The following is a 21,435-nucleotide window of genomic DNA, read 5'->3' on the forward strand; positions in this document are numbered from 1 at the left end:
GTTCTAGCCTGCTCTGACTCCTTTGCTCGCTGCTCCGGCAGCCTTGCTCCGCTCTGACCCTTTTGCTCACTGCTCCGGCAGTCTCGCTCCGCTCTTATCCTTTTGCTCACTGCTCCGGCAGTCTTGCTCCACTCTTGCTCACCGCTTCAGGCGGTCTCGTCCTGCTTTACTCTTGCTCACTGCTCCGGCAGTCTCGCTCAGCTCTGACCCTTTGCTCACCGCTCCTGGTGGCCTTGTCCTGCTCTACTCTTGCTCACCGCTCCAGGCGGCCTTGTCCTGCCCTGTTCTCGCTCACCTCTCTGGGTGGCCTCACTCTGCTGTGCTTGTCCGCCACATCTGTGGTTCTGTTCCTGAGTCCCAGTGTGTACTGGGTCCTATCCCGCCAGTGTCCCTACCTGTTAGTGCCTCCCTGTCTGCACTCTAGCTGTGCTTGCCTGTACCCCTCTGCCTGTAGTGTTCCTGAGTCCCAGTGTGTACTGGGTCCTATCCCGCCTGTGTTCCTACCTGCTAGTGCCTCCCTGTCTGCACTCTAGCTGTGCTTTCCTGTACCCCCCTGCATGCATACCCGCCTGCCTGCATACCAGTCGTGCCTGCCTATACCCACCAGTCTGTGTGCCAGCCTACCAGTCTGTTCCTGTATTCCCCTGTGTGGGTCAACAGCCGTGTCCGGGGTCTGTCCTGGAGTAGCACCTGGTCCCTCTGCTCGGTTCCTCCTTGGTGCACTGGCGTCGTATGCCGTTGTGCGACCCTGGTCGGATCGGGTGAATACCTAGTTACGCCCCTCCAGGCATTCACTCTCCGGCACGGTCCAGTGGAATCACTACAATCACACACACACGCCGCTCAGCCCGGGCGTGTGCATAACATGGACTAATACAACAAGTCCCACATACAGCTAGAAGCCCAATATTTTTTCAGAGGTAAATGCAGAAAAAAATATATTCAGTTTGCAACCTGATGGAGGTCTGTATAGATGGATTAATAGAACAAGTCCCACACACAGCTAGAAGCCCAATATTTTTTCAGAGGTAGATGCAGAAAAAAATATATTCAGTTTGCAACCTGATGGAGGTCAGTATAGATGGACTAATACAACAAGTCCCACACACAGCTAGAAGCCCAATATTTTTTCAGAGGTAGATGCAGAAAAAAATTATATTCAGTTTGCAACCTGATGGAGGTCTGTATAGATGGATTAATAGAACAAGTCCCACACACAGCTAGAAGCCCAATATTTTTTCAGAGGTAGATGCAGAAAAAAATATATTCAGTTTGCAACCTGATGGAGGTCAGTATAGATGGACTAATACAACAAGTCCCACACACAGCTAGAAGCCCAATATTTTTTCAGAGGTAAATGCAGAAAAAAATATATTCAGTTTGCAACCTGATGGAGGTCTGTATAGATGGACTAATACAACAAGTCCCACACACAGCTAGAAGCCCAATATTTTTTCAGAGGTAGATGCAGAAAAAAATATATTCAGTTTGCAACCTGATGGAGGTCTGTATAGATGGATTAATAGAACAAGTCCCACACACAGCTAGAAGCCCAATATTTTTTCAGAGGTAGATGCAGAAAAAAATATATTCAGTTTGCAACCTGATGGAGGTCAGTATAGATGGACTAATACAACAAGTCCCACACACAGCTAGAAGCCCAATATTTTTTCAGAGGTAGATGCAGAAAAAAATATATTCAGTTTGCAACCTGATGGAGGTCTGTATAGATGGATTAATAGAACAAGTCCCACACACAGCTAGAAGCCCAATATTTTTTCAGAGGTAGATGCAGAAAAAAATATATTCAGTTTGCAACCTGATGGAGGTCAGTATAGATGGACTAATACAACAAGTCCCACACACAGCTAGAAGCCCAATATTTTTTCAGAGCTAGATGCAGAAAAAAATATATTCAGTTTGCAACCTGATGGAGGTCTGTATAGATGGACTAATACAACAAGTCCCACACACAGCTAGAAGCCCAATATTTTTTCAGAGCTAGATGCAGAAAAAAATTATATTCAATTTGCAACCTGATGGAGGTCAGTATAGATGGACTAATAGAATGATGCTATGCCCAAAAGATTTTACTTCACTGGGTGCAGTAAAAAAAATTGGTATTCTATACACAGGTGGTATATCTTGCAACACAGATAGGCTACTCCACTGACTAACACACTCTGCAATAGGCCAAAAAGGATTAGCTTTGCTAGATTCAGCCAAATGCTGTGAAAAAAACTTGCACAGCACTGGCACAGACCTGCCTGGCAAAAACTGATAGGAACTGATGTAACCTAGTCCTGAAAAGGACTCCAATTACAATTAGTCTTTATTCCCACAATCTATCTATTTAAGAGCACAGACCTGCCTGATAAAAGTCGTAGGAAATGCTGTAACCTTGTCCTTAAAAGGACTGCAATCACAACTATTCCCTACTCCCAAGCTATCTGTAGATCTGTGCGAAAATTGGCTTGAAATTAACAAGGTATAGCGCACACAGCAACGGCGGTGCCGTCTAACACGCAGCTGCAGCAGTGAGAAAATGGTGGCGATGGGGAAAATGGCTTGGTCTTATAGGGCAAGGACATGTGACATACACTGCCAATGACACATGCCCTTGCTTGTGTGAAAAAAAGCACTTCGCTCCGTGTGTGCGCTGCTGATAGGCTGACAGATTGCACCTCCCCACTGTAAATGCTTGAAAGAGAAAAAAAATATGGAGATCTTCATTGTTCCTGCAGAGATCCATCCCCTGCCCCTCCCCCCACCCCGCTGTACACTCAAACTGCGTATTAACATTAATTTTCATCATTACTGAGAAAAAATCCAGTTATGATTTTGGTGCACGAACAGTTATCGAACATAACCTCGAACAGCCAAATTTTTCTCAAATTGTTCGTGTTCGCCGAACGGCTCGAACACCGCCCAAAACAGCTCAAATTTGAGATTGGCGAACAGTTCGAGTAGAACAACGCTCATCTCTAATGGCTACTGAGACTTGACCGTGTGGAAGACAGGGAGGTGGTGGCAAAGTGACTGGAGGCATTATCTGCTATTCAACCAACAACCTTTAGACACTGCTCTGTGTTCAATAATGGTGTTGTGCGGTTCCCTAGTAATTGGGACAGGAAGGTCAAGTTACAAGATGTGGGTGTTTGTTGTGGCACAATTTCAGCTTGCCCACGGCCACAGCCTCGGTCTCTGCATGCACCATCACCCTCACGTCCACTTCCCCGTCCCTTGCCACACACCTTGCCCATTTTAAATGGAGGACAATATTTTCCACGTTCACTAGAAATGGCTGATTTTGGAATGAAGTTATATGTGATACGTCTGACAGAACCACGGATTTAAACAGCAGGCCTGTAGTTTACTAATACTATTCTTCACATAGACCTCGTGTGAATAGTTTCACCGACAGACTGCAACTAAATGGAAATGGAGGCCAATATTTTCCACATTGAGTTCAAATTTCTGGATTTTTATCGCTGTAATATGGAAAAGATCTGGTTTTATTCTCCAGTGCTAACAAGCAAATGGAGCAGAAAAATGGTGTACTCTGCATTGCTTTTTAAGCAAATAACCAGGATTAAGATTAAAAAAAAATTTGCCCTGGCCCCTGATACCTGGGGCTATGTCTACAAATATTTGTCACAGCAGGATCAGTCAGAGGTTGAACATGCAATGGACCCTCTTGTGCTGTTTCATGCATTGCAATCTGTCACATACCTAGCCTGCCTGCCTCCTGCTATCACCTTCACCATTAAAATTATGCTACTGGATTAGTCCTCAGAAGTACTGTTAGTTCAGATGGAGATATATTATACATATGTCCTTAAAACAAGTCAAAATGAGGCTCAGTATTGTGTGTTGCCTCCACGTGCCAGTATGACCTCCCTACAATGCCTGGGCATGCTCCTGATGAGGTTGCGGATTGTCTCCTGTGGGATCTCCTCTCAGACCTGGACTAAAGCATCCGCCAACTCCTGGATAGTCTGTGGTGCAATGTGATGTTGGTGGATGGAGCGAGACATGATGTCCCAGATGTGCTTAATCGGATTCAGGTCTGGGGAACGGGCGGGCCAGTCCATAGCTTCATCTTGCAGGAACTGCTGACACACTCCAGCCACATGAGGTCTGGCATTGTCTTGCATTAGGAAAAACCCAGGGCCAACCGCACCAGCATATGGTCTCACAAGGGGTCTGAGGATTTCATCTCGGTACCTAATGGCAGTTAGACTGCCTCTGGCGAGCACATGGAGGGTTGTGCGGCCCTCCAAAGAAATGCCACCCCACACCATTACTGACCCACTGCCAAACCGGTCATGCTGAAGGATGTTGCATGCAGCAGATCGCTCTCCACGGCGTCTCCAGACTCTGTAACGTCTGTCACATGTACTCAGTGTGAACCTGCTTTCATCTGTGAAGAGCACAGGGCGCCAGTAGCGACTTTGCCAATCCTGGTGTTCTGTGGCAAATGCCAAGCATCCTGCACAATGTTGGGCTGTGAGCACAACCCCCATCTGTGGACGTCGGGCCCTCATACCATCCTCATGGAGTCGGTTTCTAACCGTTTGTGCAGACACATGCCCATTTGTGGCCTGCTGGAGGTCATTTTGCAGGGCTCTGGCAGTGCTCCTCCTGTTTCTCCTTGCACTAAGGCGGAGGTAGTGGTCCTGCTGCTTGGTTGTTGCCCTCCTACGGCCCACTCCATCTGGGACATCATGTCTTGCTCCATCCACCAACGTCACATTGCACCACAGACTGTCCAGGAGTTGGCGGATGCTTTAGTCCAGGTCTGGGAGGAGATCCCGCAGGAGACCATCCGCAACCTCATCAGGAGCATGCCCAGGCATTGTAGGGAGGTCATACAGGCACGTGGAGGCCACACACAATACTGAACCTCATTTTGACTTGTTTTAAGGGTATTACATCAAAGTTGGATCAGCCTGTAGTGTGTTTTTCCACTTCAATTTTGGGCGTGACTCCAAATCCAGGCCTCCATTGGTTAATAAATTTGATTTCCATTGATGATTTTTGTGTGATTTTGTTGTCAGAACATTCAACTTTGTACAGAACAAAGTATTCAATGAGAATATTTCATTCATTCAGATCTAGGATGTGTTATTTGAGTGTTCCCTTTATTTTTTTGAGCAGTATATATATATATATATATATATATATAGTGAAATACCCATACTAACTAGAAACTAAACAAGCAACTCTCTCCCTACTCTGCCTGTGTCTTCCGGGGTAGACTGTGATGAGCATAGCCGCGCCTGGTGTTATGTAGACCTGATGACGCTGTGTGGCCAGCCAATCACTGTAATGCCACAACCAACTTGGCTACGGCATTACAGTGCGTGGAAAGCAATCCCTGAAGGGCAGGGACCCGAGTTCCCGCCTGAGCAACCTGGAAATATTTGCCAAGCGCCGACCACCGTGATGCTCAGGCGAGTACCAAGTAGTGGCGAGCACGTTCACTCATCACTACCTGTCAGCATTATCAGTTATATCAGTTATAATGCCCCGGGCGGCATTAAAAACCATATCTGATAAAATTCTAGAGGCCAGGACCTCCAAGGTGTAGAGAGACAGTTCATGCCACATGTCCAGCTTGGATACCCAACAGTTGTAAGGCACAGAGGAATCATGGAGCATGCTGGTACGGTCGCCAAGGTAGTCTTTCAGCATCTTCCAAAACTTTTCCCTCCTTGCCAATGTAGCCCACATATCAGGGCCTGTGCTCTGGGAATGTCTGAGAAAACTGTCCCAGAACTTTGACAGTGTTCCCCTGTCTCTGCCGCATCTGGTTTGTGTCTCCCTCGTCTGTACTCCTTGGTTGTCCAATGAACTGTGACCACTGCCGCCAGCATTGTTAAATGGCAATTTTTTTTAATAATTCTTCAACAAGGCACTGAATCTGAATCTCTCCAGAACTGAACTCCTTGTTTTTCCTCCCTCTACTAACCTATCTATACCTAACTTTGCAATTTCCTTAGGTGGTGTTGGAGTTATATTTGAAACACAACTTTCCTTTATTCCCCATGTAGAATCACTCACTCGCTCATGTCACCTACACCTTAAAAACATCTCCAGAATCCGACCTTTTCTTACCTTTAATACTGCAAAAACTCTTACTGTCGCTCTTTTTTTTTTTTTTAAACAATGTGTTTATTGAAATTTGCACAAAAATCAAAACATACAATCTATAGGGCCAAACAAATGCCCAAAACTGTGCCCCAATCTCCGGGCTTACAAGTTATACAAAATGAACATTATAAAAATAAAATAAAGGGAAAATACATATACATAAAAGAAAAAAAAAAAGAAAAAAAAAGAAAAGAAAAAGAAAAAAGAATGGATTAATTACATTAATTTCCCCATATATTAGATGGTTATGAGAAATAATTTGTACCGTAAGTGCTGTGAATGTCGCATGTCTCATATTTACACTATTACAAGATCGGAGGTGCAAGGCAGGGAGAGGGGCCCAGAATCGTCACGCGTGTCACCTAAGCTCAGAACGGCACGCAGAATCCCGCTTCCTCAACGTTCCCCAATGTTGGGCTGTTTAACCAAGGTTCCCATATTTTATCAGTTTTCTTCTTTGCCTTGCGTGTGTGTGCCAGAGCCCTTTCATATTGACAGTTCATGTTCAGTCTGGTCACTATCTCCCCCACCGAAGGAATGCCCACTCCTTTCCATTTAGCCGCGATAGCTGATCTAACTGCGATCAGAATATGTGACAAAATTCCTTTAATTTCCCTGGGGACATCCATTAATCCTATATGAAGTATTCCCATACTAGGTGTTATCTCTAGGTGAATCCCCAGTACATCCCATATCAAACTATCCAGTGCCCCCCATAGTGATTAAAGTTTTGGACAAAACCACCACATGTGGCTCAATGAGCCTTCCCCATTGCATCCTCTCCAACATAAAGATGATGATTCAGACCCGAAGTGTACCATCTGTGCCAGGTAGCAGTACCATCTCATGTGCGTCTTTTTAAGCTGCTCTAGGTGATTTAAACATGATGAAACTCTCTGGACCTCACCCAAACCATCCCGCCAGTCCTGAGGGTCCATCAAAATTCTTAGATCCCGTTCCCAACGAGTCATATACGTCAATTTATCATCCAGATCTGGGTCGTTTAGGGCCCTATAAAGTATAGAAACCCCCTTAGAACCGGTCTCAGAGTAGAGGAAGTAACCCATAGCTCTTTTATCCTTAGGTAGAATAAAAAAGGGGGATGTCTGTGTAAACTGGAGTAAATGCCTTATTTGCAAGTACTGGTAAAACAAGGGCCGTAGATCCGGGAATCTCATAACTAGTTTATCAAAAGGAATCATTACATTATCCTCCAACAGGTCTGCTAGCGATTGAACTCCAGCTGTCACCCAACGTTGAAGGTTAATATATGGAATATGATATTATAGAGCACGTAAAGAGATCTCAGTCCTAGGGAGTAACAGCAGTTTGGATGCCAAAGTCCTCCAACAATGCATAGCAGCCTCCGATGTTGGTAACTCGGCGACCATAGTGCTTCGCTTAACTACTTCTGTCTCCAAGATCAGTCTAGTAGAGTGGTTTCAGGCAAGTAGGGACTCTATCTGCAAACATTTGTGGCCGCTGTCCATGTTCCACCAGTCCCTGAGTCCCATCCAGACTGCCACTCTATAGTAGGCTATGAGATTGGGCATGCCCATCCCTCCCATGTCATATGGATAATACAGAAGTCTACTAGACACCCTCGTCTCCTATTGTTCCAAATGTAATTATTAGCCAGTCTTTGAAGGGTATTTAAGATTTTAGAAGGGATTTTAATTGGGATACACCTAAAATAGTATAACATTTTTGGGAGAACCTTCATTTTAAAAATATTTATCCTGGCTATCCACGATGCAACAACGTTTTGTAATACCACCAGCTCCTCCCGCACCGTATTCATCAGCCTAGTAAAATTTACTTCCACCAATTGTTTTTAAAGGGTTAAGGTGATACCCAAATACGTCATTCCCTCCTGCGCCCACTGAGAAGGGTATGCCCCTTCCAGTCTTTGCCTAAGTGACAACGGGACAAGAATCGGCAGTATAACCGTCTTAGCTGCATTCAGTTTATAATAAGAGATGTTTGTAAAGGTTTTAAGATCGGACATAATGGCAGAGAAGGACCTGTCCAGATCTGTGCACGGGATAACCACATCGTCTGCATACAGACCAATTTTTGGGGAGGACCCCCCCACTGAGATGCCCGAAATCTCTGAGTTATTTCTAATCTTTTCAGCCAAGGGCTCCATGCATAAAACAAATATGACTGGAGATAAGGGGCAGCCCTGCCATGTCCCGTTTGTTATAGGGAAGGATTCCGAGAGGAAACCAGACGTCAAAACCTTAGCAGAGGGAGTGGAGTACAATGCTTTAATCGCAGACAGAAGAGGTCCTTTCAGTTCAAATTTAAGCAAAACACTTTTAAGGTATCCCCAGTGCACCCTATCAAATGCTAGCGACAGGAGTGCACTGGGGAGGCCGCTCAACTCTGCCACCTTAATCAGATCCAACATCCTCCTCGTACCATCTTTAGCTTCCCTGCCAGCTACAAAACCAACTTGGTCCGAGGTTATCAGGGAAGGGACGACATGATTTAGTCTAACAGCCAAGAGCTTGGTGAAGATCTTTACATCACTATTCAAAAGTGCTATTGGTCTAAAGTTACCTGGAGAATCAGGAGTCTTTCCAGGCTTAGGTAATGTGACGATCGTAGCCTCCAAATTAGGTACTGCTACCTTTCCCGAGTCTCTCCAGGAATTGTATAACCTGATAAGGTATGGGTTAAGAATTTTTTGGAAACCACGATAGTACTCGTTAACTATGCTGTCTGGGCCAGGGGTCTTATGACATTTGGATGAATCTATAACATCTTTCAGTTCTATTTCTGTGAAAAGGGCAATCAATAATTGTAACTGTTCCCGGGAAACCTTCGGGAGCTTCAAATCACTCAAATATTGATCAATATCTGACTGTTGTGGCTGTGGGGTATCAACATCATCTTTTAAGCTATATTAGGATTTATAGTATGCTGCAAAGATTGCAGCTATGTCCTTCGGACTTCTGGCAATCAACCCTTTCGAGTCCCGTAGATGATCTATTCTGGATTTAGCAGCCCTTTTCTTGACCTGCCTGGCCAAAACGGCTCCCGGCCTATCTCCCATGGCGTAGTGACTAAGTTGGAACTTGCGGAGGTTATATTCGTATACCGCCAACAGATCAGAGCGCAGTTTAAATCTGAGCTGATATATGGCCTCAGTGTTAGCCGGGGAAGGGGAGGTTTTATTTAATATTTCTAGCTTTTTCAACTCATTCAGGAGGTCAGTCCTCTGTTGCACCCTCTTACTTTTCAATTGTGACGCTTGTTGTAAGAAGACTCCCCGTATCACCGCTTTGTGCGCTGTCCATAAAGTCTCGTCAGAAACTGTGCCATTGTCGTTTAATTCAAAATAAGATGTCAATTCTGCTGTTACTTTTTTCATTATAGAGTCATTCAATAATAGAGAGGTGTTTAGTCGCCAGTGTGGTGTTGGGTTGAATTGGTGCGCAAGATGTACACGTACAGTACAGACCAAAAGTTGGGACACACCTTCTCATTTAAAGATTTTACAGTATTTTCATGACTATGAAAATTGTACATTCACACTGAAGGCATCAAAACTATGAATTAACACATGTGGAATTATATACTTAACAAAAAAGTGTGAAAAACTGAAAATATGTCTTATATTCAAGGTTCTTCAAAGTAGCCACCTTTTGCTTTGATGACTGCTTAGCACACTCTTGGCATTCTCTTGATGAGCTTCAAGAGGTAGTCACCAGAAATGGTCTTCCAACAATCTTGAAGGAGTTCCCAGAGATGCTTAGCACTTGTTGGCCCTTTTGCCTTCACTCTGCAGTCCAGCTCACCCCAAACCATCTCGATTGGGTTCTGGTCTGGTGACTGTGGAGGCCAGGTCATCTGGCGTAGCACCCCATCACTCTCCTCCTTGGTCAAATAGCCCTTACACAGCCTGGAGGTGTGTTTGCGGTTATTGTCCTGTTGAAAAATAAATGAAGGTCCAACTAAACGCAAACCGGATGGAATAGCATGCCACTGCAAGATGCTGTGGTAGCCATGCTGGTTCAGTATGCCTTAAATTTTGAATAAATCCCCAACAGTGTCACCAGCAAAGCACCCCCACACCATCACACCTCCTCCTCCATGCTTCACGGTGGGAACCAGGCATGTAGAGTCCATCCGTTCACCTTTCCTGCGTCGCACAAAGATACGGTGGTTGGAACCAAAGATCTCAAATTTGGACTCATCAAACCAAAGCACAGATTTCCACTGGTCTAATGTCCATTCCTTGTGTTCTTTAGCCCAAACAAGTCTCTTCTGATTGTTGCCTTCCTTAGCAGTGGTTTCCTAGCAGCTATTTTACCATGAAGGCCTGCTGCACAAAGTCTCCTCTTAACAGTTGTTGAAGAGATGTGTCTGCTGCTAGAACTCTGTGTGGCATTGACCTGGTCTCTAATCTGAGCTGCTCTTAACTAGAGATGAGCGGTGTTCGACTAGAACTGTTCGCCAATCTCAAATTCGAGCTGTTTTGGGCGGTGTTCGAGTTGTTCGACGAACCCGAACGATTTGCAAAAAATTCGGCTGTTCGAGGTTATGTTCGATAACTGTTCGTGCACCAAAAGCGTGTCCTGCATGTCTGGCGCTATTTAGAGCACCAATCATGCAGGGATTGTCTGCCACTCACTGTAATGCCACAGCCATGGTGGTTGTGGCATTACAGTGGTTGCCCAAATCGATGGGAACAGTGCCAACAGTGAAACATGAAAAGCCGGCAATTCAGCAGCGGCATACACCTGTACCCGACAATTTAGAACCGAAAGAATAGGGCATCACACATAGATTAGATAGATAGAAACATGTCAGCCACATATATACGAAGTACAGTGAAAGTGTTGCTTACTGTACTTGTCATTTAGCGTAAAGGATTTATCAAAAAAAATAATAGTGTTTTCATGCACCGTCTCTTTAAAAAAGCCGGCCGGCAATTCAGCATCTGTACCGGACAATTTATAACAGACAGAATAGAGCTTCACACATAGATTAGATAGATAGAAACATGTCAGCCACATATATACGAAGTACAGTGACAGTGTTGCTTACTGTACTTGTCATTTAGCGTAAAGGATTTATCAAAAAAAATAATAGTGTTTTCATGCACTGTCTCTTTAAAAAAGCCGGCCGGCAATTCAGCAGCGGTACCCGACAATTTATAACAGACAGAATAGAGCTTCACACATACATTAGATAGATAGAAACATGTCAGTCACATATATATGAAGTACAGTGATAGTGTTGGTTACTGTACTTGTCATTTAGTATTAAAATAAAGGATTTATTATTAAAAAAATTGGCGTGGGGTTCCCCTTAATTTTAGGCTCTAGCGGAGGTTAAGCAGACGGCTGGGGCAGATGTTTGAAGCCTGGGAAGGGGGTAATACCCACGGAGCTTCCCAGGCTACTAATATCAGCCCCCAGCTGAATACATAGCCTTTACTAGCTATTAAAATGGGGGACACCCCAAAAAAAATGACGTGGGGTCCCCCCTAATTTAATAGCTAGCAAAGGCTAGGCAGACAGCTGGGGGCTGATATTAATAGCCCAGGAAGGGAGCCATGAATATTGGCCCCCTCCCAGGCTAGAAACACCAGCCGTCAGCCGCCCCAGAAATGGCGCATTCATAGGATGCGCCAATTCTGGCACTTAGCCTCGCTCTTCCACGCTGCCCTGGTGCGGTGGCAGGGGGTAATAGGGTTGGGGTTGATGTCAGCTTATAATGCCAGCTGACATCAAGCCCAGGTTAGTAATGGAGAGGCGTCTATAAGACACCCCCATTACTAACCCCATAGTCAAAGTTAAAAAAAACACAAACACCCAGAATAAAGTCCTTTAATTGAAATAAAGACACAATCCTTTATTGTTCTAAATTAAACCATACTTACTGTCACGCCCATTCCAGCTGAAGCCAACGATCTCCTGCAATAAAAGAAAAATAATAAAGCAACCTCATCCTTACCTTTCCATGGTTCCCACGACAGCTTCAGCTCTGCTACATCGAGATGACAGGCTGGACCGCAGCAGAACGCCGCCATCCAGCCTGTCATCCCGCAGACACTGAGAAGCGCAGGCTTGCTTGCGCTGCTCAGCGTCTCTCTGTGACGACATCCAGATGAGCCGAGTTCATGTCCAATGAACTCGGCTCACCTCATGCACGTCACTGACAGCGTGGGAAAATTCTCACGCTGAAGCGGTGAGTGCAGGAGAATTCTCCCACGCTGTCAGTGACGTGCATAAGGTGAGCTCATGTCCAATGAACTCAGCTCACCTCCTGCACTTCACTGACAGCGTGGGAGAATTCTCCTGCACTCAGCGCTTCAGCGTGAGAATTCTCCCACGCTGAAGCGCTGAGTGCAGGAGAATTTTCCCACGCTGTCAGTGACGTGCATAAGGTGAGCTCATGTCCAATGAACTCAGCTCACCTCCTGCACGTCACTGACAGCGTGGGAGAATTCTCCTGCACTCAGCGCTTCAGTGTGAGAATTCTCCCACGCTGAAGCGCTGAGTGCAGGAGAATTTTCCCACGCTGTCAGTGACGTGCATGAGGTGAGCCGAGTTCATTGGACATTAACTCGGCTCATCTGGATGCCCTCACAGAGAGACACTGTGGAGCGCAAGCAAGCCTGCGCTTCTCAGTGTCTGCGGGATGAGAGGCTGGATGGCAGCGTTCTGCTGCGGTCCAGCCTGTCATCTCGATGTAGCAGAGCTGAAGCTGTCATGGGAACCATGGAAAGGTAAGGATGATGTTGCTTTATTATTTTTCTTTTATTTCAGGAGATCGTTGGCTTCAGCTGGAATGGGCGTGATGGTAAGTATGGTTTAATTTAGAACAATAAAGAATTGTGTGTTTATTTCAATTAAAGGACTTTTTTCTGGGTGTTGTGTTTTTTTTAAATACTTTACTAGAAATTCATGGTGGTCATGTCTAATATTGGCGTGACCCCATGAATTTCGGGCTTAGGGCCAGCTGATAATGCCAAGCTGGCCCTAACCCCTTTATTACCCAGTGAGCCACCGCACCAGGGCCCTGGATGAGTTGGGTACAGCGCCAGAAGATGGCGCTTCTATGAACGCGCCATTTTCCGGGGTGGCTGCGGACTGCAATTTGTAGCGGGGGGGGCCCAGAAAGCTTGGGCCTCCCTGCGCTGCAGATTCCAGCCCCCAGCTGCCTAGTTGTACCTGGCTGGACACAAAAATAGGGCGAAGCCCCACGTACTTTTTTTTTAATTATTTCATGAATTTCATGAAATAATTAAGAAAAAAAGGCCTTCCCTATATTGTTGTGTCCGGCCAGGTACAAATAGGCAGCTGGTGGTTGGGGGCAGCCCGTTCCTGCCTGCTGTACCTGGCTGGACACAAATATAGTGCGAAGCCCCACGTCAATTTTTTTTAAATTATTTCATGAATTTCCTGAAATAATTTAAAAAAATTGAAGTGGGGCTTCGCACTATATTTGTGTCCAGCCAGGTACAGCAGGCAGGAACGGGCTGCCCCCATCCACCAGCTGCCTATTTGTACCTGGCCGGACACAACAATATAGGGAAGCCCTTTTTTTCTTAATTATTTCATGAATTTCATGAAATAATTAAAAAAAATTGAAGTGGGGCTTCGCACTATATTTGTGTCCAGCCAGGTACAGCAGGCAGGAACGGGCTGCCCCCAACCACCAGCTGCCTATTTGTACCTGGCCGGACACAACAATATAGGGAAGGCCTTTTTTTCTTAATTATTTCATGAAATTCATGAAATAATTAAAAAAAATTGAAGTGGGGCTTCGCACTATATTTGTGTCCAGCCAGGTACAGCAGGCAGGAACGGGCTGCCCCCAACCACCAGCTGCCTATTTGTACCTGGCCGGACACAACAATATAGGGAAGGCCTTTTTTTCTTAATTATTTCATGAAATTCATGAAATAATTAAAAAAAAAGTACGTGGGGCTTCGCCCTATTTTTGTGTCCAGCCAGGTACAACTAGGCAGCTGGGGGCTGGAATCTGCAGCGCAGGGAGGCCCAAGCTTTCTGGGCCCCCCCCCGCTACAAATTGCAGTCCGCAGCCACCCCGGAAAATGGCGCGTTCATAGAAGCGCCATCTTCTGGCGCTGTACCCAACTCATCCAGGGCCCTGGTGCGGTGGCTCACTGGGTAATAAAGGGGTTAGGGCCAGCTTGGTATTATCAGCTGGCCCCAAGCCCAAAATTCATGGGGTCACGCCAGTATTAGACATGACCGCCATGAATTTCTAGTAAAGTATTTAAAAAAAACACAACACCCAGAATAATGTCCTTTAATTGAAATAAAGACATAATTCTTTATTGTTCTAAATTAAACCATACTTACCATCACACCCATTCCAGCTGAAGCCAACGATCTCCTGCAATAAAAGAAAAATAATAAACCAACCTCATCCTTACCTTTCCATGGTTCCCACGACAGCTTCAGCTCTGCTACATCGAGATGACTGGCTGGACCGCAGCAGAACGCTGCCATCCAGCCTGTCATGCCGCAGACACTGAGAAGCGCAGGCTTGCTTGCGCTCCTCACTGTCTCGCTGTGACGGCATCCAGATGAGCCGAGGTCATGTCCAATGAACTCGGCTCACCTCATGCACGTCACTGACAGCGTGGGAAAATTCTCACGCTGAAGTGCTGAGTGCAGGAGAATTCTCCCACGCTGTCAGTGATGTGCATGAGGTGAGCTCATGTCCAATGAACTCAGCTCACCTCCTGCACGTCACTGACAGCGTGGGAAAATTCTCCTGCAATCAACGCTTCAGCGTGAGAATTTTCCCACGCTGTCAGTGACGTGCATGAGGTGAGCCGAGTTCATTGGACATGAACTCGGCTCATCTGGATGTCGTCACAGAGAGACGCTGAGCAGCGCAAGCAAGCCTGCGCTTCTCAGTGTCTGCGGGATGACAGGCTGGATGGCGGCATTCTGCTGCGGTCCAGCCTGTCATCTCGATGTAGCAGAGCTGAAGCTGTCGTGGGAACCATGGAAAGGTAAGGATGAGGTTGCTTTATTATTTTTCTTTTATTGCAGGAGATCGTTGGCTTCAGCTGGAATGGGCGTGATGGTAGGTATGGTTTAATTTAGAACAATAAAGGATTGTGTCTTTATTTCAATTAAAGGACTTTATTCTGGGTGTTTGTGTTTTTTTTAACTTTGACTATGGGGTTAGTAATGGGGGTGTCTTATAGACGCCTCTCCATTACTAACCTGGGCTTGATGTCAGCTGGCATTATAAGCTGACATCAACCCCAACCCTATTACCCCCTGCCACCGCACCAGGGCAGCGTGGAAGAGCGAGGCTAAGTGCCAGAATTGGCGCATCCTATGAATGCGCCATTTCTGGGGCCGCTGACGGCTGGTGTTTCTAGCCTGGGAGGGGGCCAATATTCATGGCTCCCTTCCTGGGCTATTAATATCAGCCCCCAGCTGTCTGCCTAGCCTTTGCTAGCTATTAAATTAGGGGGGACCCCACGTCATTTTTTTTGGGGGGTCCCCCATTTTAATAGCTAGTAAAGGCTATGTATTCAGCTGGGGGCTGATATTAGTAGCCTGGGAAGCTCCGTGGGTATTACCCCCTTCCCAGGCTTCAAACATCTGCCCCAGCCGTCTGCTTAACCTCCGCTAGAGCCTAAAATTAAGGGGAACCCCACGCCAATTTTTTTAATAATAAATCCTTTATTTTAATACTAAATGACAAGTACAGTAACCAACACTATCACTGTACTTCATATATATGTGACTGACATGTTTCTATCTATCTAATCTATGTGTGATGCTCTATCTTTCTGTTCTAAATTGTCGGGTACCGCTGCTGAATTGCCGGCCGGCTTTTTTAAAGAGACAGTGCATGAAAACACTATTATTTTTTTAAATAAATCCTTTACACTAAATGACAAGTACAGTAAGCAACACTATCACTGTACTTATTATATATGTGACTGACATGTTTCTATCTATCTAATCTATGTGTGAAGCTCTATTCTTTCTGTTCTAAATTGTCGGGTACAGATGCTGAATTGCCGGCCGGCTTTTTTAAAGAGACGGTGCATGAAAACACTAATATTTTTTTTAATAAATCCTTTACACTAAATGACAAATGCAGTAACCAACACTGTCACTGTGCTTCTTATATGTGTGACTGACATGTTTCTATCTATCTAATCTATGTGTGATGCTCTATTCCTTCTTGTCTAAATTGTCGGGTACCGGTGTATGCCGCTGCTGAATTTGCCGGCCGGCTTTTTTAAACAGAGTGTCTTCTGAGCAGTTTGTCAGCTTTTGGACACCTTTGCAGGTGTTTTCTATGTGTTTCTATGTGTTTTTGTTTGCCTGCCATTGGTTTTAACGGTGTTCGACGGTGTTCTAAGGTGTTCGACGAACAGTTCGACGAACAGTTCCTCGAACATCCCGGTGTTCGACGAACCGAACCGAACCCGAACACTACGGGGGTGTCTCAACACTACTCTTAACCTTCAATTTCTGAGGCTGGTGACTCGGATAAACTTATCCTCAGAAGCAGAGGTGACTGTTGGTCTTCCTTTCCTGGGGCGGTCCACATGTGAGCCAGTTTCTTTGTAGCGCTTGATGGTTTTTGCAACTGCACTTGGGGACACTTTCAAAGATTGCCCAATTTTTCGGATTGACTGACCTTCATTTCTTAAAGTAATGATGGTCACTCGTTTTTCTTTACTTAGCTGCTTTTTTCTTGCCATAATTCAAATTCTAACAGTTTGTTCAGTAGGACTATCAGCTGTGTATCCACCAGACTTCTGCACAGCACAACTGATGGTCCCAACCCCATTTATAAGGCAAGAAATCCCACTTATTAAACCTGACAGGGCACACCTGTGAAGTGAAAACCATTTCCGGTGACTACATCTTGAAGCTCATCAAGAGAATGCCAAGAGTGTGCTAAGCAGTCATCAAAGCAAAAGCTGGCTACATTGAAGAACCTAGAATATAAGACATATTTTCAGTTGTTTCACACTTTTTTGTTAAGTATATAATTCCACATGTGTTAATTCATAGTTTTGATGCCTTCAGTGTGAATGTACAATTTTCATAGTCAAGAAAATACAGAAAAATCTTTAAATGAGAAGGTGTGTCCAAACTTTTTATCTGTACTGTAGGTAGATCGGTGCGTGGTCAGACCACGTAATCGTTCCAACCTCCGCAGATATACATCTATTTAGAGCTCTATTGTCTACTAGGAATAAGTCAATCCTACTGTAGGACCCATGTCGGGGAGAATGAAAGGTATAGTCCCTTTCACTGGAGTGAGAGCATCTCCAAAAGTCATGCAGACCAAATTCTTGGATCAACTTGCCCAAATCTCTCCGAGGGCAACCCGATCTAGATGAGCAGTCTAAGGTACTATACATTGGCATGTTAAAATCCCCACATACAATAACCTCCCCTTGTTTAAGTGTTGAAATGGTAGAGAGGACTTTTCGCACAAATGGGAGCTGGGCAGAATTTGGGGCGTATAGCACTGAAATCGTATGAGGGGTCCCATTCAATATACACACCAACACCAAGTATCTACTCATGGGGTCTGCACACATCTGAATGTTCTGGAAGGCCACCAAATTCTTTATCATAATACTGATTCCTGCTGTCTTAGTCTGGGCATTTGCAAAGAATATATGGGGGAATTGTGCCTGATGCAGTCTATGATTATCAGCTGCCAATAAATGCGTCTCTTGCAGACACACAATGTCTGCCTTCGATTTCCTCTCCTCCCTTCACAACATAGAGCGTTTGGCAGGTGAATTTAACCCTTTCACATTCAACGAGAGAAATTGTAAACTCATATTTACACATAAAGGAGGAAATTGCTAGAGCTGCATGAAAAAATCCATTTTCTTTTTTTTTTCCTCTCTTCCATTTCTTTTTTCTTCCACTTCCTTTTTTTTTTCCCTCACATTGTTACATCTGGATCTATCTTTTAAGTCATAAACTTTATCAGTGACCCGAGACATCTCTTCCTGAGTGCCTCATTTTCATCTACCAAGGCATTGATCGTTCTGGCATACTGTATTCTGTCATCTTGTTTTCAATGTGGGAAGTGCGATCCCCAATGGAAGTAATCTCCCCTTTCATCTCCTGCAACATTGCCTGCATATCTTCCCTCATGGAGGAGCGAATTGCAGCCAGAAAATCTTGCATATCCGCCCTTGTCATTGGAGCTGTGGGCTCATTATCCCTGCTGCTTTGTCTCACAGTCTCTGCTTCCCTTCCCCCCGAGCTTCTGGAGGAGTGTGAAGAGACTGCAGGGGAAGCCGGCGCCATCTTACCCACTGTTTTTGCTATTGTCCCCTCTGGAAGAAAGCCTCCAATCTCGCCGGGGATCCTCTTTTCTGGAACCTTCCCTTGGTCATCATGGGCCCTGGGTGTTCTGCCGCCACTGGGTGTTAGGTAAGAGGCTGTAGGATGATGCTGTGTGCTGCTTTGTGCTGGTTTCAATCCTGGCTGGCTGGAGCTATGCAATTAAGCAGCTGCCACCTTGTCTTGCAGGCCACACCCCTTACTGTCGCTCTTATTCACTACTGCAACTCTCTTCTAATCGGTCTTCCTCTAAACAAACTGTCTCCTCTCCAATCCATTCTGAATGCAGCAGCCAAGGTCATATTGCTATCAAGCCGCTTCATTGATGCCTCTACCCTGAACCAGTCATTGCACTGGTTACCCATTCACCACAGAATACAATACAAACTGATCTCTTTCACTCACAAAGCTCTTCACAGTTCTGCATCGCCCTATATCTCATCCCTCATTTCTGTCTATCACCCCTCTCGTGCCCTCTGTTCTGCAACTGATCAAAGACTAACATCCTCCTTATTCTGAACGTCACACCTCCATCTCCAAGACTTCTCTCATGCCGCGCCAGTTTTCTGGATGCACTAGCCCAAACGATGCGACTTATATTTAGCCCTCATGTTTTTTGTCTGTTAGACAAGCCTATCACCTCAACTCATTAACCCAACTCTCCCCTGTTCCCTCCTAAATCTTAATTTTAATCTGCTCCTGCCTATTCATCTGTCTCCACATCCTCCATGCACGCAATGGCACGCAGGAACTGCACTTAGACAGATACTGACTGATGACCATGCTCTACCTATTGTGTCCCTCTATTTCCATATAGATTGTAAGCTTGCGAACAGGGCCCTCACTCCTCCTGTAACTGTTGAAATGTGATACATTGTATTGTTTGTATTGTCCCTACTATTTATGAGCAAGCATGCTCGTTACTCGAGATTTATGAGCATGCTCGGGTGTTTCCTGAGTATCTTCAGCGTGCTCAGGTGTTTTGTTTTAGTCACGCTATGTGCATGATTTGCGACTGTTTTACAGCTTTAATACATGTGAGGAATGCCTGTTTCTTAGGCATTCCTCCCATGTATTAAAGATGTCAGTCGCAAATCATGAGATCTGAGTGACGAAAACATAACACCGAGGACCGCTTAAGATACTTGGCGCGCATCCGAGCATGCTCGCCGAAAGGGTTAATAGAGAATACTCGCTCATCACTAGTCCCTACTTAATTGTAAATTGCTGCAGAATATTTGGCGCTATATAAATAAATATTATTATTACGTGTGACTAACCAGTAATTACTGTCTACCAAAATGCGCACATTCAGGGTCATGATAAAGGCAGCAGAACATAAAGTCAGCCACGTGTGCCAGACTGCCAACAGCCAAGATATCCCTGTCCTCACTAAGAGGACGACTGTACATGTTCTCCTCCTCATCCTTCTCATCCTCCTCCTCTTCTTCATTATCACCCAATCCATATTGGGATGAGATGAGGCTGGGCTGTGTGGAATCAACCTGTATGGTTCTTTGCTGATACTCAACAACTGCCCTCTGCTGCTCACAAATCCTTCCCAATATCTGCAACGTTGATTTACAACATGTCGTGACATCGCACACCAGTCGGTGAGCTGGAAGCTGCAAATGCTGCTGAAGCACTGCCAGAGTGGTGGAAGCTTTAGCTCACTTTCTGAAATGTACAGGGTGTACTTTCACAAGTAGCTCTCGCAGATTTAGGTAGGTTTTGAGAAACCGCTGAACCACTAAGTTGAGCACATGAACCAGCCATTGTACATGTGCGAGGTTGCCAAGCCTCAGAGCCGCTACCAGGTTCCAGCCATTGTCACACAGGACCATGCCTGGCTGTATGTTCTGCAGTGAGAGCCACAAATCTGCCTTCTCTGTTACAGCTTTCAACAACTCTGCAGCTGTGTGTGGTTTTGTCACCTAAGCATATTATCTTCAGCACAGCCTGTTGCTGCTTGGCCAAGGCAGTGCTGCAGTGCAGCAGTGCTTCCAGCTTGCGACTGATGTGGTCATTTCGGAGATGGAGGCCGAAGAGAAGGAGGAGATGCAGGAGCTTCTGCTAATACTAGTGATGAGCGAGTACCGTAATATTCATCAACGCTATACTCGTAACGAGTACTTTGTAATAATCGCATATTCGTTCCGAATAACGAGTACAATGTAATTCAATGGGAAATGCGAGTAATTTTCTGCTGGACCCTACAAAGGGGGCTGGGGGCCTGAGGAAAAGGCTGAAATGGATGGGAAAGTGATGAAACAGAATGGGAAGAGCCTGGAGAATGTGCCTGCATGCACTTCTGACTCACATATGGTTTCTGGGAATAAGTTTGTCACAATATTACGCCACTTTTACAGACACACAAGAACAACTACCAAACCTAACCTAAATTGCATTTAACAGCCAAAAAGGTTAAGAAACAGTTTTTCCTGCACAATCACTTGTATATAAGGCTAATTAAACCAGAGAAACCAAAAAAATATCCCTTTTAGCCTTTGTTCACACATACTGTTGTGGCTTTTTTTCGCCTTTTACAATTGGCGAAGGCCCTGACTTATACATTTTGTAGATCCCTCTGTCATACATCATTTTTAGTTTGCTATTCCTCAGCACTTTACAAGCACAGCTAGAACATACTAGGAGGTTTGTTGCTCTTTGACCGAGAGGCCTCAGGTGGCTCTGTAACATGCGTTTTGGAGGGACAACTGTTACTTAGACATTTGGGCATTCCCTCCGTCATTGACACTCAGATAGTGGAATACATATTCCATAGCAGTTAAAATGTTCCCACTGTAGTGCTGGGCTTGACCCTCCTCCTCCTCCAACACCACCATGTGATACTGCAGCCCTAAATTCAAATGTTCAGAGGCCCTGCAGTAGGCAGGAAAGCTGAGTTTTGTGAGAGCCCTCATGTGGCCCT

This window comes from Phyllobates terribilis, unplaced genomic scaffold, assembly GCF_046119375.1.
Source record: "Phyllobates terribilis strain yellow unplaced genomic scaffold, ASM4611937v1 Scaffold_1__5_contigs__length_1240528914, whole genome shotgun sequence".
NCBI lineage: Eukaryota > Metazoa > Chordata > Amphibia > Anura > Dendrobatidae > Phyllobates > Phyllobates terribilis.